Genomic DNA, 13168 nt, shown 5'->3' on the forward strand with positions numbered 1-13168 from the left:
ACACTGGAGATAGTAGTAATGCTGCAGAATAATGTATTGACTGATGGTACAATAGGAATGGAAGAATTTGGATATATAACGGCAGATACTGAACACACGGCAACTTGGACAACAGGCAGAATGCAGATCACATTATGCTACTTCATAATTGGTAACTCTTGACAACTGCATGGGATGAGTAAAACAATAGTTCAAACGTGAAGATGATAAACGGAGAATGCGTGGATCCAATAACGTAACACACAGCAGATAAATGTGAATCACTGGTACAGCAATAGTCCCGACAGAATGATAATGTTGAACTGCTGATCCGAAGGCAGAAATGATTCTACGTAGCAGGTGGGTTACAGGTATCACGATAATTCTCAGGATGGAAAAGCAATAATCGTTGAACTAGTTGGTTCTACAGGTAACAATCCCAAATGATGAAATGAGCAGAAGAAACATCAAACAGTTCATTACCTAGAAGTAGCAGAGGAACAAAGAGTATCCAAGCCGTGTGTAGAACTACAGATGACAGGTAACTTCAGTAATAGACTTATCAATGAAGAAATAGCGCTGTTGGATCAGCCGAGTAAAGATAGATACTTAAGCCATAGAACTGATCACAGATGCAACAACTCACAGAAGAAGTTCAGCATGCAGGTAACAACGGAGAGGAGGATCCGATGAGCCCAGTGTGGAACTGCAAGTGACAGGCACCCTTGGCTGCAGACCGTAGTAATTCAGATTAACAACAGGAAGAGTCTCAATTGAACCCAGCATAGAAGTACAACGACAGGTGTGCAGGAATGGCCACAGGTGCAACAATCAACTCACAGTGGAAGTTCAGCATGTAGGTTTAACAGCAGTGAGGAGTTACAGATGAGACCAGCATGGAACTACAAATAACAGGTACTTCGATCATAGATAGCGGTAATCCAGCGAGCAGGTAACAGCAGAGAGGAGTTCAGCAGACCAGCGTGGAACTACAAGTAACAGGTACTTCGGCTGTAGATAGCAGTAGTCCAGCGAGCAGGTAACAACAGCGAGAAGTTCAGCAAGGACAAACGGGAGGTCAAGTAATGGCAGCCAGAACCTAATGCAAACTGATTAACACGAAGAACAGGCAATGAGCCAAGGACCATGGATAGTTTAAATAATACTCCAGAGATAATGAGAATCGGGAGGAGGTTCAGAACAAGGTAGCAGGGAACACCTGTGTAAAAGTAGTGTCTCAGAAACAGGAGTAGGCTCAATCACAGTTCCTAGAGGAAAGTCACAGTGCCGGCACCTATCTATGGGACCGGTGTGTGACACTCACATTCATCCCTGAGGAAGCCCGTTATTACACAAGGGGTGAAACGCATTGAAAATCAGACTCTCTACTACCATCCTACCACCTGCAAGGAACTTTTCAATCTCTTGCAGCCTAACACTAACTGTTTGTCCGCACTGAGGCTTGTATCGCGCCACTGTCGGGACATTACCAACAACGGCTGCAGCCACCAAAAGCAGGCAGCCGGGGTAAACACTACAGCCACGACTGCTCATGTGCAACAGCCAACACCCCATTTGGACCTTGGGATCGCAAGCAAATGCAGCCCTCCATGTCATCGGAGAGGTAAGATGAGTTTCATAGGTGTAATGGAGGGGAGTGTGTCCACAAAGCCTCATTAGGCTGCATCACTACACAATCGTAAGTCTTGCCACTATTTCAATTATCTATGAAAAACCTCTAGGAAGCCCAACCACAAAAGTGAACTCTAATTTGGAGTTCTGCCTTTGACAGACTATACATCAGCACTAAACATTTGATATAATTATGGACCAGGGCTCAGCAGACCACATACCTATTTAAGGTCATTTCGCTTCCGTGTGTTATTCTATTGGAGCATGAAAAGGAGTTAAAAGCAAGTACTTGTCCTTTTTGCTACCTTTTGATAAGACTTCGGACACTCGGATCCTTTGTTCTCTGTGTGTTTAATGGACCAACACTTTGCATGAATTTTGAATTTGTATTATCTTAAGGATGTTGATGTACATTTTGCTTACATTATATCTGATTCAGCTATTACATATTTGCATGCATATGTATTTATAAGCTATTTTTTTTGGTCAGAACTCTGTGAATATCATCTTGTTCATGCACCAAGTGTGTATGGAAGTTTGTTTTATCATTTATCTAATATATAAAAGAGAAAATTTGTCCTTCTGTCCTTCTGTCTGTCTTTCTATACAAATCCACATTTTTCAAGCGAAGATCATGAAATTTTGCATACGAGTGTATTAAAACATGACGAGGCAACTAAAAATTTTTAAAATAGAAATTCATTACGGGGTGGGGGTGGCGAGGGGGGTAACACCTAAAAATCATTGAAAACGACCATAACTCTGGAATGTCTAGAACAATTTACACCACACCTGGTACACATATGACTTACACTCTGACAACAAATATTTTGGGGGCAACACACCCCTAGCACTCCTAAGGGTGGGGGTGGCAAGGGGGGTAACACTTATAAATCATCGAAAACGACCATAACTCTAAAATGTCGGGAACAATTTACACCAAACCTGGTACACATATGAATTACAGTCTGACAACAAATATTGTGGAGGCAACACACCCCTAGCACTCCTAAGGGTGGGGGTGGCGAGGGGGGTAACACCTAAAAATCATCGAAAACGACCATAACTTTGGAATGTCTGGAACAATTTACACCAAACCTGATACACATATGACTTACAGTCTGACAACAAATATTGTGGGGGCAAGACACCCCTAGCACTCCTAAGGGTGGGGGTGGCGAGGGGGGTAACACCTAAAAATCAACGAAAACGACCATAACTCTGGAATGTCTGGAACAATTTACACCAAACCTGGTACACATATGACTTACAGTCTGACAACAAATATTGTGGGGGCAAGACACCCCTAGCACTCCTAAGGGTGGGGGTGGCGAGGGGGGTAACACCTATAAATCATCGAAAACGACAATAACTCTGGAATGTCTGGAACAATTTACACCAAACCTGGTACACATATGACTTACAGTCTGACAACAAATATTGTGGGTACAAAACACCCCTAGCACTCCTAAGGGTGGGGGTGGCGAGGGGGGTAACACCTAAAAATCATCGAAAACGACCATAACTCTGGAATATCTGGAACAATTTACACCAAACCTGGTACACATATGACTTACAGTCTGACAACAAATATTGTGGAGGCAACACACCCCTAGCACTCCTAAGGGTGGGGGTGGCGAGGGGGTTAACACCTAAAAATCATCGAAAACGACCATAACTCTGGAATGTCTGGAACAATTTACACCAAACCTGGTACACATATGACTTACAGTCTGACAACAAATATTGTGGGGGCAAGACACCCCTAGCACTCCTAAGGGTGGGGTGGCAAGGGGGGTAACACCTAAAAATCATCGAAAACGACCATAACTCTGGAATGTCTGGAACAATTTACACCAAACCTGGTACACATATGACTTACAGTCTGACAACAAATATTGTGGGGGCAAAACACCCCTAGCACTCCTAAGGGTGGGGGTGGTGAGGGGGGTAACGCCTAAAAATCATCGAAAACGACCATAACTCTGGAATGTCTGGAACAATTTACACCAAACCTGGTACACATATGACTTACAGTCTGACAACAAATATTGTAGGGGCAAGACACCCCTAGCACTCCTAAGGGAGGGGGTGGCGAGGGGGGTAACAACTAAAAATCATCTAAAACGACCATAACTCTGGAATGTCTAGAACAATGTCTTGTAAGAAGTTCCAAAAAAAAGGGGAAATATATTTTTTCTGGATGCACCCAGAGGAACAGGTAAGACGTTTCTCATCAAGTTATTACTTGCTAAAATTCGAGTACATTCCAAGATAGCTATTGCTGTGGCTTCTTCTGGAATTGCTGCAACTTTGCTCCCTGGTGGAAGAACAGCACATTCAGCTTTCAAGTTACCGCTTAATCTGGCCCGAAGTGAAACTCCCATCTGCAATATCACTAAACGAACAGAAAAAACTCAGATTCTGCAGCAATGTCAAGTCATTGTATGGGATGAATGCACCATGTCACACAAAAATGCTTTACAGGCCCTCAATTAAACACTTCAATTTTTAAGAGGCAATGATTTACTAATGGGTGGAGTCACTGTTGTATTGGCTGGAGATTTTCGACAAACATTGCCTGTCATTCCAAAAGGAATAATGGCGGATGAAATTAATGCATGCCTTAAATCATCACATCTTTGCAGGCATGTTCGCCGTTTGCGACTAACCACAAATATGAGAGTTTCTCTGCATGGCAACACAATGGACGGTCAGTTTGCTGATCATTTCTTAAATATTGGGAATGGTTTAATGCCGCTTCATCCAGTAACTGGTCTCTTCAAACTCAGAGAAACACTTTGTAACACAGTTGTGTCTTAAAATTCTTTAAATCCCGGGCAACGCCGGGTATTCTGCTAGTTGTGAATAAACACCAGAATTTAGATCTATTCCACTTTCATTTTTATTTTCATATCTCCACACATACAGTCAAGTGCATAAATATTGGGACATCGACACAATTTTCATATTTTGGGCTCTATACATCACCACATTGGATTTGAAATGAATCAAACAAGATGTGCTTTAGCTGCAGACTTTCAGCTTTAATTTGAAGGAAGTTACATCCAAATCAGGTGAACAGTGTAGGAATTACAACGGTTTCTATATGTGCCTCCCACTTTTTAAGGGACCAAAAGTAATGGGACAAACTAAACAATCCTACATCAAACTTTCACTTTTTAATACTTTGTTGCAAATCCTTTGTAGGCAATTACAGCCTGAAGTCTGGAACGCATAGACATCACCAGACGCTGGGTTTCAGCCCTGGTGATGCTCTACCAGGCCTCTATTGCAAATGTCTTCAGTTCCTACTTGTTTTTGGGGCATTTTCCCTTCAGTTTTGTCTTCATCAAGTGAAATGCATGCTCAATTTAAATCAGGTCAGGTGATCGACTTGGCCATTGCAGAACATTCCACTTGTTAGCCTTAAAAAACTCTTTGGTTGCTTTTGCAGTATGCTTCGGATCATTGTCCATCTGCACTGTGAAGCGCCGTCCAATGAGTTCTGAAGCATTTGACTGAATATGAGCAGATAATATTGCCCGAAACACTTCAGAATTCATCCTGCTACTTTTGTCAGCAGTCACATCATCAATAAATTCAAGGGAATCAGTTCCATTGGCAGCCATACATGCCAACGCCATGACACTACCACCACCATGCTTCACTGATGAGGTGGTATGTTTTTGATCTTGAGCAGTTCCTTTCCTTCTCCATACTCTTCTCTTCCCATCACTCTGATACAAGTTGATCTTTGTCTCATCTGTCCATAGGATGTTGTTCCAGAACTGTAATGGCTTTTTAAGATGTTGTTTGGCAAACTCTAATCTGGTCTTCCTGTTTTGTGGTTCACAAATGGTTTACATCTTGTGGTGAACCCTCTATATTCAGTCTTGTTGTTAGGAACTCCCAAGCCAGTACAGTGAAACTCGGGGACTACTCTGAAGGCCCGGTGTTCGCTGGAGCCCCTAGTGGAGGGGACAGACCGGGCTGCGGGCCGACCGAGGGTCGAGTAACATATACTGACTTAAAGGAGCACCCAGGAGTGGAGTGATTGGCGGGCTGTAGTGAAGAGGGAATCCAAGGTCAAAGGACACTAGCACAGGTACAAAATCCAGGGACAAGCGAAGGGTCAGACACACAGGCAAAAGAAGCAAAATCCGTAATCCAGGCAAAAAGGTCAGGGTCAGAAGCGAAGGTTCAAAGGTCCAGGAACAAGCAAAGGTCAAAACACGGGTAGTCAATCCAAGGTAGCAATAACCAACAGAGAGAACAAGCAGGCAGGAGAACTGAGGACAGAACGCTATAACCGGCAGTGAGGCTGCAGACCTCACTGCCCTAAATACCAAAGGCCATCAATCAGAGCTTATCTCTGAGTCTCACACAGCCCCTATACTAATTAAATTAATCAGCTCACAGGCTGTGTTAATTTGCACGCATGCGCCCGGCTACTAGTACCGCCGGGACGCAGCGCCAGATGAGAAGCGTCCGACCGTTGCCTTGGCAATGGCCGGGCAGGAACTGGAAATGACGTCCCGGTCGTCAAGGTGACGGCCGGGATGCCAGAGGGCACAGGAAGCGAGCCGCGGCGGCTGTGAGTACCGCCGTGGCTCGTGACAGTACCCCCCCTTGAGGAGGGGTTAAGGAACCCCGACACCCAGGTTTAGTGGGAAATTTCCTGAAAAATTCTTTAATGAGTTTCCCAGCATGGAGACGTATCCAACATCGCTCCTCAGGGCCATAACCCTTCCAGTGCACCAGGAACTGAACTTGGCCTTGAACCCTCCTTGAGTCAAGGATTCTTTCAATGACGTATTCCTGGTCCCCATTCACAACCAAAGGCCGAGGCCTGCTAGAGGAAGGCTGACTGAATCTGCTGGGAGCAACGGCTTTCTTTAGAAGCGAACAATGGAATGTCGAGGGTATTTTTAAAGAAGGTGGGAGTTTCAGCCTGAATGCCACTGGATTTATCTTTTTCTCAATTGAAAATGGTCCAATGTATCGGGGCCCCAGTTTCCTGCAAAGTTGCCTCAACTTGATGTTCTGTGTGGACAACCAAACCCGATCCCCCACTTTCAGAGAACATGGCACATGATGGCGGTCAGCGAAAGCCTTGGATTTTTGGGAGGCTTGACCTAGTGAAGAGTGCACCTTTTTCCAGACAGATCTCAACCTGGCGCTAAAAGCAGGTGTTCCAGAATCCCCACTGGGAACAGCAGTAGAGAAAGAGTTGGATTTCGGGTGAAATCCGAGGTTGCAGAAGAACGGGGATGTGTGTATTGTGGAATGGCAGGAATTGTTGTAAGCGAATTCCGCCCAGGGCAAGAGAGAGGACCAGTTATCGTGGAATTTCGAAACATAGATGCGTAGAAACTGTTCCAAGGACTGGTTGGTTCTTTCTGTCTGTCCATTCGACTGCGGGTGATACGCAGAGGACAGACTGATACTGATCCCAATGGACTTACAAAAAGATCTCCAAAATCGTGCAATAAACTGAGATCCTCGGTCCGAGATAATGTCTTCAGGAAGACCGTGGAGACGAAAGATATGGGTCAAAAACAAGGTAGCCAAGGTCCTGGCATCCGGTAGTTTGGGTCAGGATATAAAATGTGCCATCTTACTGAATCGGTCCACGACTACCCAAATGGTGTTATGGTCCGCAGATACTGGAAGGTCAACAATAAAATCCATCGAAAGATGGGACCAAGGCCTGCTTGGAGCAGGCAAGGGTAGCAGTAGACCAGAAGGGCGGTTTCTAGCAGATTTATTTCTGGCACACTCAGGACAGGCACGGACGTAAGTCTCCACATCATCCGATAAGGTGGGCCACCAAAGCCAGCGAGAAAGAATTTCGATAGTCCTACGAATTCCTGGATGACCAGCAGAGCGGTTGTTGTGACCCTCTATGAGGACAGGTTTCCTTAGATGAACCGGGACAAATAACTTGTTGACAGGTGTCTGAGCTGGAGCAATTTTCTGGAAGTGTCGGATAGTGGCTCCCAGATCCTGGGTGAGTCCGAGATGAATTGAAGTTGAAGGAACAATAGACCGCGAGTCAGGAGACTGAGGATGATGGGCCAAAAAACTTCGGGACAAAGAATCAGCCTTAATATTTTTTGAACCTGGACGAAATGTAATGATGAACCTAAATCTGGTGAAGAATAGGGCCCAGCGGGCCTGCCTGGGATTCAGAGTTTTTGCGGTCTGAATATATTGGAGGTTTTTATGGTCTGTGAAGATGGTAATGGTGTGTGCAGCTCCCTCCAACCAATGTCGCCATTCCTCCAATGCCAACTTAATGGCCAATAATTCACGGTTTCCGATATCATAATTATATTCAGCAGGCAGAAACTTTCTAGAGAAAAAACGCACAAGGATGTAACTTTTTACTCTGTGGGTCTTTCTGAGAGAGAATGGCACCAGCACCGACATCCGAAGCGTCCACCTCCACAATGAACAGAAGTCCTGGGTCAGGGTGTCTAAGGACTGGAGTTGAAATGAAGGCAGCTTTGAGAGCTGAGAAACTTGCCACTGCTTCTGGGGACCACTCCGCTGGGTTAGCTCCTTTTCGAGTGAGGGCAGTGATAGGAGCCACTAACGAGGAAAATGAGCCAATAAACCTTCAGTAATAATTGGCGAACCCAAGGAATCTTTGGATCGCCTTCAAGTTAGTAGGGAGGACCCAATCTTGAATTGCCTGCACCTTGGCGGGATCCATTGCGAGTCCTGATGAGGAGATGATGTAACCCAAGAACGCCACTGTGGACACCTCAAATTCGCATTTCTCCCGTTTTGCGTACAGGTGATGTTCTCGTAATTTCAATAAAACCTGGCGGACGTGCTGATGATGCTGAGATAAGGATTCAGAATAAATTAAGATGTCATCCAAATAAACAACAACTGTTTTTCCCAAGAACTCACGTAATACATCGTTAATCAGGTCCTGAAAGACTGCCAGAGCGTTGCACAAACCGAATGGCATTACGAGATATTCGTAATGTCCCGAGTGGGTATTGAAGGCAGTCTTCCCCTCATCCCCCTTCTTGATTCGGATAAGATTGTAGGCCCCTCGGAGGTCAATCTTAGAGAATATAGTGGCTGTTTTCAGTTGATGGAACAGGACAGAAATCAAGGGTAAAGGATACATGTTCTTAATCGTGATGTTATTCAGTCCACGGAAATCGATGCAAGGCCTAAGGCTGCCATCTTTTTTGGAAACGAAAAAACAACCTGCGCCTACAGAAGATTTAGAAGGGCGAATGAACCCTTTCTTTAGGTTTTCCTCTACGTATAGTTCCATGGCCTGTGTTTCAGGAAGGGATAATGAATATAAACGCCCTTTGGGCAACTTAGAACCGGGTACCAAATCAATTGCGCAGTCATATTCCCGGTGTGGTGGAAGTGAATCAGCTTTCTTCTTGCAAAAAACATCACTGAAGTCCTGGTAGGGTACCGGCAACAATTCTGGACTAGACTGTATAATTCTAAGAGGCAGGGTCAAGCAAGACGTAGAGCACTCGGGACTCCAACGGACAATTTCCCCTGTTTTCCAGTCAATAAGGGGGTTATGACTGCGAAGCCAAGGATACCCCAGAATCAAGGGAGCAGAGGGACAGGTTATTAAGTAGAAGGAGAGTTCCTCGGTATGGAGGGCTCCTACAGACAACCGAACCATTGGAGTCCTAGCGAGAATTCTTCCCCCGGGCAAGGGGTTACTATCTAACCCACAGGTGGAAATGCTTGATCCTAGCTTGATATCCGGAATGTTGAGCTCACGAGCCAAATTTATGTCCAGGAAGTTGCCAGCCGCACCACTATCCAGAAATGCTGACAGATCCATGGATTTACCACGGAAGGCCAAACGTCTAGGCACTAACAAGGAATTCTCTGAAGAGATAATCTGAAGACCTAAGCACACCTCTTCGCCTGCACTTAGGCTTTGGAGTTTCCCGACTTATTGGGACACAAACGTACTAATTGGCCAGGTTGACCACAATACATACAGAGACCTAGTGAGCGTCTCCTGGAACGTTCATCTGGAGGCAAGCGGTAAGCGCCCACCTGCATGGGTTCAGAGGAGTCGGGCAGAGTGGTACAGGAACTGAAGGATAGATCAACAGGTACGGATGAATCCCGTTCAGTCTTCCTTTCTCTGATCCAACGATCAATTTTAATGACGAGTTGCATCAACTCCTCCAGTGAATCAGATACCGGATACTGGACTAAGGAGTCCTTCATCTGCTCGGTAAGTCCTAAGCGAAATTGACTTTGCAATGCTGGATCGTTCCAGGCACTATCAGTGGACAATCGTCTGAATTCCGCACAATATTCTTCCGCGGAGCGACGTCCTTGCCTCAATGCTCGGAGATGAGACTCATCTGAGGCTACCCGGTCTGGGTCATCGTACAATAATCCCAAAGCTTGGAAAAAAGCATCCACGGACCGCAAGGCTGGGCTTGTTGAAGGCAAGGAGAAGGCCCAAGACTGAGGGTCGCCCTGGAATAAAGAGATGAGGATCCCTACCCGTTGTTGCTCAGAACCAGAGGAACGTGGTTTCAGACGGAAGTACAACTTGAAGCTCTCTTTGAAATTACGGAAGGCTGACCTGCTTCCAGAGAATCGGTACGGCAAGTTCATTTTAGGCTCCGGTGTGTCACCCGCGGGGACTTGCTGGAGCTGCAGGTCTCTGGAAGCCCCTTCTTGGACTGCCAGGCGCTGGGATAAATTCTGCACCACTTGGGAAATCGCCTGTATCTGATTTGCCAGAATCTGGGCTGGAGACAGGTTTGGCTCATCGTTGTCCATGGCCGTATAATACAAATCTTCCTTGGCCGGTTATAATGTTAGGAACTCCCAAGCCAGTACAGTGAAACTCGGGGACTACTCTGAAGGCCCGGTGTTCGCTGGAGCCCCTAGTGGTGGGGACAGACTTGGCTGCGGGCCGACCGAAGGTCGAGTAACGTATACTGACTTAAAGGAGCACCCAGGAGTGTAGTGATTGGCGGGCTATAGTGAAGAGTGAATCCAAGGTCAAAGGTCACTAGCACAAGTACAAAATCCAGGGACAAGCGAAGGGTCAGACACACAGGCAAAAGAAGCAAAATCCGGAATCCAGGCAAAAAGGTCAGGGTCAGAAGCGAAGGTTCAAAGGTCCAGGAACAAGCAAAGGTCAAAACACGGGTAGTCAATCCAAGGTAGCAATAACCAACAGAGAGAACAAGCAGGCAGCAGAACTGAGGACAGAACGCTATAACCGGCAGTGAGGCTGCAGACCTCACTGCCCTAAATACCAAAGGCCACCAATCAGAGCCTAGCTCTGAGTCTCACACAGCCCCTATACTAATTAAATTAATCAGCCCACAGGCTGTGTTAATTTGCGCGCATGCGCCCGGCTACTAGTACCGCCGGGACGCAGCGCCAGATGAGAAGCGTCCGACCGTTGCCTTAGCAACGGCCGGGCAGGAACTGGAAATGACGTCCTGTTCGTCAAGGTGACCGCCGGGACGCCAGAGGGCACAGGAAGTGAGCCGCGGCGGCTGTGAGTACCGCCGCGGCTCGTGACACTTGTGAAGTCTTCTCTTGATTGTTGACTTTGACACATATACACCAACCTCCTGGAGAGTGTTCTTGATTTGGCCAACAATTGTGAAGGGCTTTTTCTTCACCAGGGAAAAAAAATTTCTGTCATCCACCACAGTTGTTTTCCGTGGTCTTCCGGGTTGTTTGGTGTTTCTGAGCTCTTCGGTGCGTTCTTTTTAAGAATGTGCCAAACAGGTAATTTGGCCACACCGAATGTTTTTGCTATCTCTCTGATCGGTTTGTTTTGATTTTTCAGCTTAATGATGGCTTGCTTCACTGCTAGTGACAGCTCTTTGGATCTCATATTGAGAGTCGACAGCAACAAAGTCCAAATGCAAATGTCACACCTAGAATCAACTCCAGACCTTTTACCTGCTTAATTGATGATGAAATAATGAGGGAATAGCCCACGCATGTCCATGAAATAGCTTTTGAGTCGATTGTCCCATTACTTCTTGGTCCCTTAAAAAGTGGGAGGTACATATAGAAACCGTTGTAATTCCTACACTGTTCACCTGATTTGGATGTAAATATCCTCAAATTAAAGCTGAAAGTCTACAGTTAAAGCACATCTTGTTAGTTTCATTTCAAATCCATTGTGGTGGTGTATAGAGCCCAAAATATGAGAATTATGTCGATGTCCCAATATTTATGGACTTGACTGTATATGCGCCCCGTAACTACACTTTAGTACATATTTCTTCTCAGGGAGGTATGGACCTTTCACTGTTTTCACTTGGTTCCATATAGCGGCTGTACATACATCTTCTAGGAAGCGAGATATTCTCACTATCTACTCACAACTCTAAATAATGCTCCACCCCAATGTTCCACCTGCCAGGGCTGGTTTCTAGTTTCTGTCAAACCACCCCAAATGCAGAATCCTCCCCTGACAGCCCGCTCAACGGCACACTAATTACATATAAGCTCAGGGTCGACCAATTTAGTGGCAGCACAGTGGCAGCAGCGCTTCTCAAATGTAGTTAGTGAGTGAGCAGGGGCAAACACAGGATTTTTAAGGGGGATTTCCAAATAGTTGAATTCTGAACAAAGCAAAAATACTACTTAAAAAATAAAGCACCACAATAAGCTGTCAACATAAACTTTTTTACTGTAAATAACAAGTACAAGTTAGTCACAAATTAAATTATTATTCACATAGTATAACATCATTTAATAATTTCATTGAAAATAATAAATAATAAATAACAAAACACAATAATAAAACAGTTTCTGTTAACCAAAGTGCTCTAGTCTAGTGCTCAACCATTTATTCAATACTTTGAATGTCAATAAAGCCCAATTCCATTCTACGGTTATGGATTCCAATGAACTCTGCTAATATGTCAGCCACAGCAGGAGGGGTTTTATTATGGATGTGAAGTAAGGCCAGACCGTTCAGATGACTCTGCCCCATAGTGCTGCGCAGATGGGTTTTCAGAAGCTTTAGAGAACTAAAGCTGCGCTCAGCCTCACAGGTCGTGACTGGAAGGACACATAATATCTTCAGCAGGGTGTTGATGTTAGGATATGCAGCTTACTAGCATGGCACAGAGCTTCCGAAGGGGAGAAGTGCTGTATTCTGAGCCAGCCAATGATGTTTCCATAACAATAGCTCAGCATGAAATGTTCTTGGTGATAGAAGATCATCTTCATACATGTCAGTGAAGGTATTTTGAACTTGACTGTAATTCTGAATGTCTGTAACCAATACGGATGGGATTATTGTCAGTGCCGTCATAGCTTTTCTTTGGTGATCTGAGAAATGCATGAAAAGCTCAGCAAGTAAGTAAACAAGATAGGCAATGGTAATGACACGCCTATAATAAATTTCAGAGTTTTCAGCTGACGTGTTATTCCTATTGGTCTGATGACCACAGGTACGTGGGAGACAAGGTGTAACTTCAAACTGTAATCCCAAATCAACAGCTTTCTTAAAAAGTACTGTATGCTGGTTTTCCACATCCTCTCTGAT

This window comes from Mixophyes fleayi, chromosome 1, assembly GCF_038048845.1.
Source record: "Mixophyes fleayi isolate aMixFle1 chromosome 1, aMixFle1.hap1, whole genome shotgun sequence".
Lineage (NCBI taxonomy): Eukaryota > Metazoa > Chordata > Amphibia > Anura > Limnodynastidae > Mixophyes > Mixophyes fleayi.